The sequence below is a fragment of the Herpailurus yagouaroundi genome, unplaced genomic scaffold (genome assembly GCF_014898765.1).
Source record: "Herpailurus yagouaroundi ecotype Mexico unplaced genomic scaffold, PumYag 181, whole genome shotgun sequence".
NCBI classification, from domain to species: domain Eukaryota; kingdom Metazoa; phylum Chordata; class Mammalia; order Carnivora; family Felidae; genus Herpailurus; species Herpailurus yagouaroundi.
In genome coordinates this window covers 6,456,239-6,462,136 of record NW_024412412.1, presented here as the reverse complement: position 1 = coordinate 6,462,136, position 5,898 = coordinate 6,456,239, and the positions used below count along the sequence as shown (strand labels likewise).

Sequence of the window (5,898 nt, the reverse complement as noted above, 5' to 3'; positions counted from 1 at the left end):
CATGGATGAAACATTCTCAAGTCACACCCAGGCCTTAATGGGACATGTTTACTAGGAATAGAAGCTTTTTCTCTCTAGCTGAGCTTTCTACTCTTTCCCCAGGTCACCAGCCCCCACTGATGTGCACCGAAGAGACACCGTCAGACTTTGCGAGTTCCTCTTAGAATCCCAAGAGTTAATTTCCCATCATGAGGCTACTGTTCCTTCTCTTTCTCCTCCTTGTGTGTCTTATCCAGACGACATCAGGTAAGCTGTGGCTCCTGTTGGTAGGATGATATGACAGATGGCCTTGAAGAAAAGGACCAAATTGATTCATAATCCAATGATGCATCGAAGTCTGTAACAACGGAGTAATTTCACAGCTGAAAGAAGCATACATATACCACACACTCCCTTTTATGAATAACGAAAAGGGAAATTTAAGAAAACTTAAAAGAGTTTCCCAAGATTGCTCTTAACTGGTTGATAGCAAGCCCATAACTAGTAATTGACGATAGATAATATTTACAGGGACTTTACAGCTTACAAATTATTTCCATGTGAATAACAACAACACTAATAATAATAGCAGATAATATTGACGCTTCCTCTTTACCAAACATCACAACAAAAACTTTTCATGTCCTGTCCCACGTGTACCTCCTAACACTATTTCTGGGTAGGTATTCCCTGTCTTGCAAACGAGATTAAGAAATGAAGTAACTTGCTCAAAGTCATTCAGATTGTATGTAGTGGAGCCTTTGACTCAAGCTCGTGAGGGTTTGGTTCCAGACAATGTTTTCATTAAATATTCAACAATCCCAGGGAATACATTTACTTACTGCATTATACATAAACATCAAATACTTTTTACTTTGAGTGTGTCCCATGCAATATTTGGAATATACTTATGTATGTTATTTCAAAGTTGACTGGATGCCCTACATCTTACCTGGCACCCCAGTGCATATGTCAGCACGTGCTGCATTATGCTGTGGTCTGAATCATGGCATCTGAAGAGTCATGGTTCAATTCTTACTCAAATGATACAAGCCCATCCTGGCCGCAGGGGTGCTCTGTTCACTGTCGCTGCTCAGACCTGAGGGAGCAGCCACCACCATGGATATTGCTGGTTGCTGGGTCAAAGAAAAGAGCTCTGAGGAATCTGACGTTGTCAATGAAAGGCTCCAGCCCTAACAGGACACATCACTTCTGATTAAAATTTATTAACTGAGCAAGTTTTCTGGCGCCGCCCCATCACACAAAAGATAAATCCTACTTTGGGTCAAGAAAATAGACAGACAGACCTGTTTGGTGAACAGCCTAATGGAGATAAACAGTTGGATGTAGATATATATACAGATGTAGATATGAATATACATTTGTATTTATATAAGTGATATTAATTATAAATATATATGAACACAACATATTCACATACATTTATTCATATTTATTTATAAGTGTAGGTGTTACATGTACAATTTATAAATTACATATATATGTTATGTGTGTGTGTATATATATATATATATATATGTTTTTTTTTTTTTTTTTTACCTTGCCTTCTTATGAAAAACTAGGAGAATCTATGCCTCCCAAAGGAAAACTATGGACCTGGGGGTACAAGAACCAGAAGCGAGGTCTCCTAATTCTGGACCCAGTATGCCTTCCATCACAGCATGGCGCTTTTCAAAGCCATCACCCCTGATGGAAATTCTTCTTCCTCATAGCTTCCTGCTTGTCATTCTCTTTCTTGTTCCCTTGACTTTAGGCATCATTCGAGTTCTCGCTACTCTCAAGTTGCTTCCTGAATTGCCATAGTCAACCAACTTGATGGCCTATCATTTTTTTTGCAGCTTAACTCACAGGAGCCCGAGAAGGCAGGTGCTCACTGCGTGCCATGGCGGCGCCGTTTAAAATGTCACAGTGCACGAAATGACCCTCATTGCATGGGAGATGGGAGGCAGAATATTCAGCACTGAGGATGCTCACTTTCTGTCCAAAGCTTTTTGTCTATTTGGTGCTATGTGCTTGTAAGATTTTGCCCTTTTGAAAAAGAGGACAGCTCCTTAGGAAGCTTTCATGAAGAACATGTAGAGTATATCCCTAATCTCAGAGCACGGCCAAGTCACTTGCTCTCCCTGATCTGAAGTTCCTTCATCTGAAAAAGAAAGACACTATAGTGCAGAAGTCAATAAGCGTTATTTGGTAAAGGACCATGTAATAAATAAATCTTTTAGGCTTCTGGGCCATGAGGTCTGTCATGACAACTCATCTCTGCCACAAAAAGCAACCATAGACAATATCTAAATGAACAGGTGTGAATGTCTTCCTATTTATGGACACTAGAATTTGAGTTTCATATAATTTTCATATATCGTGAAGTAGTTTTCTTCTTCTGAAGTTTTGTCTACAGTTCAAAAAAAAAAAAAAGCGCAAAACCAACGATAGGCTGATAGGTCACGCTAAAGCAGGTAGAGGCCAGTTTTGTCCCTACAGACTGTAGGCTGCAGATCTTGCTATACAAGATGGCTTCCTGTAGCTTTGGTTAAACATGCTTTCCTGTTTTGTTTCTTCTCACCTCTCCTTCCGTTATAGGGCATGAAAAAAGGGGGAAATCCCTTGAATGTAAAAAACTGGGTGGTGTCTGCAAGCACCAGAAAACCCACGGATGTTCCATCCTGCCTGCAGAATGCAAAAGCCGGAACAAACACTGCTGTAGAATCTAGCTGCGGCCCGGAAGGTCTTCGGAGCTGCACAACGGACTCACCACCAATGACTTTTGCTGAATAAAAGCACCTGCACTCACGCGGGCCCTGTGTCGGCTCTCTGCAAGGCACGCTTAAGTGGCGGGTCATTGAACTGGTGGAGGGGAGGGGTTTATGGGATTTAAGTTCTAAACTTGGTCCCCACCACTCGTTACCTCACTGACTTTGGACAAGGCCTTTCCTTTTCTGTGTCTCAGCTTCTGCACCTGTCACTATTCAAATGGTTCTACAAGCCACCTATAATCTGTGCATGTACGTCTATTCATCGATGGATTGAGAGTAAGAGCTTGAGGGGCATGTGTGTGTGTGCGTGTGCATGTGTGCTCGTGCATAGGTGTATGTATTGATGATATATAGGAAAAGTCGCTGAGGTTTTGTTCTCATTTTCATACCCCTTAAGGACTCTTGGGTACAAAGGAATGGCTCCCGTTAGTTATTGAAGAGCCAAGGATATAAATTAATCAGAAGGTCTAAAGGTGAAGAAAGATCAAAGTTGGTACCCAGGCATCAAGCCATGGAATTGGAACCCAGAGATTACAGAAACCAACCCATGGTTTCACAGAGAACCAAGACTTAGCAAGGTAGTGATTATTTTCTTCTCTCCAAAGATGCCTTTCCAAATACAGTAGTGGGATTCCTTTAGACTCATTTTCTTAGAACCCAAGGAATGGTTTTCTGCACAGAGAAGATTTGGAATGTGTAGCAGAATTCTGCTGATTGGAAGGGGACATACCACCGTCAGTAGTCACTATCTCCTGTTTTAAAACAGAATACAATTTGTCATTTGTTCTCTTAGTAACTTTCTTTTGGTAGCAAATCAAAGTTTCTGACACTGCTGCTGGGGACACAGAGTTGTAAGTCTACTTTGGAAGTTCATTTGGTGGTTTCTTGTAAAGTTGAACGTACCCTGGCCATACCACTCCTCAATCCCACTCCTGGGTATTTACCCAGCAGAAATGGAAATGTATGTTCTTACTAAAATCCTATATGCAAATGTTGATAGCAGCTTAATTTATGTTTGCCAAAAATGGGAAACAACACAGATGTCCTTCAACTAGTGGATTAACTGCAGTTCATCACAGAATGGAATACTATGCAGCAATAGAAGGGAACACATGATTGATTCCTGCAAAAACATGAATGAACCTCATTCATGAGGTCTTCTACTGAGTTAGAGAAGCCAGATAGAAAGACTATAGGTTATTTTATTCCATCTATATAGCACTCTTGAGCAGCAAAACTATAGGGTGAGAAGCCAGATCTGCAGTGGCCAAGGGTTAGATGTTACAGGGGGGATGACAATCAGGTAGTATGAGGGAGTTGGGGGTGACAGACTGTTCCCTATAGACATAAGGTAGTGGATACTTGACTCTGCATTTGAAAATCCCTTAGAATGTTACACCACAAAGTTTGATTTTTATTATATATAAATTTTAGGGGCACCTGGGTGGCTCAGTTAGTTAGGCGTCGGACTCTTGATTTTGGCTCAGGCCATGATCTCATGTTCAAGCCCCGAGTCAGGCTCTGTGCTGACAGCAAGGAATCTGCTTGGGATTCTCTCTCCCTCTCTCTCTCTCTGCACCCCTCCTACTGCTCCCGTGTGCACGAACATGGCGAGTACCCAAGGGAGACCTGAAAGAGCTCCCGGTGGCCAACCTGAAACAACTTCATAAAAAAAAAAAAATGAAGTGTTGAATTATAACCCAAACATAAAACAAATAGCCATAGGACCATATTGGTGTGAGTCAGTCCCTCTTCCCCACCTCCACTTAACATTTTTTGACGTTTCCCTAAAGCTTCGAAGATAAAATTTCTTCAGGGTCTAAAGCCCTCTATCCATTGGCTGTACATTCTCTAGCTTCATTTCCTCACATTCTGGCTCTCAAACCACCTCCTAATATAACTCCAGGCATGTTTGTACTATAGTGACCTTGAGTATCTTGCTCTGTGCACATTGGAACCCACACCACTTCTCCTTCAACTTCCCCTCACTGATTCTTACCCCATTTTTTTAAGACCCAGCTCATATATGGCATTCACTGGGAAGACATCTTTGAACCACCCAACTCGGCTATGATTTCCACGTCTGTGAGTTTTCTTAGCAGAACATGCCTTGAATCCACACCCCCAGGCCCCAGTACACCAGTCCCTTTCCCAGTACAGAGTAGGTGCTGAGAAATACTAACAAAATAAAGGAATCCACGAATGAAGAAAATGGCATCATAAAGCCTCAGCCTTCAGTTTAATCCTGGGTAGATACATGCAGCGTGAATTCTTCAGGTCACTTAATTCAGGGTAGATTCATTAAACACGAATCCTTCCATTCACTTCATTCTTAAACAACAGAAGCTCCTTCCAGGGCAGAGCCCTGGCATACGAAAAATACAGTTTCTTTTCCTCCTCAGGCATACGCTTGTATGTGAGTCACAGAAACGAGACATCTCACCATGCCTATAGCCTGTAGAAAAAGCAGAAATGACTTATTCTTGGAAGAAAGACTCAAGCCCCCCATGCAGGGGAAGAAGTCATTCAGCCTTCCCTAGGGACCCCCAGACTTTATTGCTAAAGAATGTATATCGTCATCTGCACCGTCTCTTGTCTGCCTCGTGGCTCTGGCTTGCTTGTTACACAGGAGGACAATGTCAGTCTGTAAGAGCTTGTTAAGAACAGAAATTTTGCGATGTAATTTGGAGGCTGAGATAAAAGACTTCAAATACTCCTCCTGGGGTGACATTACCACAGAGCAGCAAGGGTGCCCCCCAGAGGTCTGTTATGGGATTGCTAATGTCCTTTGGAAGCGGTACCTCGATACTTGGGTTTTTCGAAAGATTTTTTTTCAGTGTTTGATTTTCGAGAGAGCACAAGTCGGGGAAGGGCAGAGAGAGATGGGGAACAGAGGATCCAAAGCAGGCTCTGCGCTGACAGCACAGACCCCGATGTGGGGCTGGAACTCATGAACCGGGAGGTCATGACCTGAGCCGAGGTCAGACGTGCAACCGACTGAGCTGCCCAGGCGCCCCAAAAACTTTGGTTTTTGTCTTCCTAGGACAGGATTTCACTGAGAATAAGATAATCCTACAGTCCCTAGTCTGAAGAAGGAAGATCTACATACGTCTTTGGTCAAATATAAAAATGTACTCACACAGTA

General features: G+C 42.4%; 1 long non-coding RNA gene across 1 annotated transcript; it reads right to left on the bottom strand.

The window, feature by feature from the left end:
- Positions 1–228: 228 nt before the first annotated feature.
- Positions 229–5,079, bottom strand: LOC121039613 (uncharacterized). The gene is made up of 3 exons (XR_005794882.1): positions 4,937–5,079; positions 932–1,115; positions 229–337 (listed from the first exon to the last, which is right to left on the bottom strand). It is a non-coding gene; the product is annotated as an uncharacterized LOC121039613 (long non-coding RNA).
- Between the last annotated feature and the right edge of the window lie 819 nt (positions 5,080–5,898).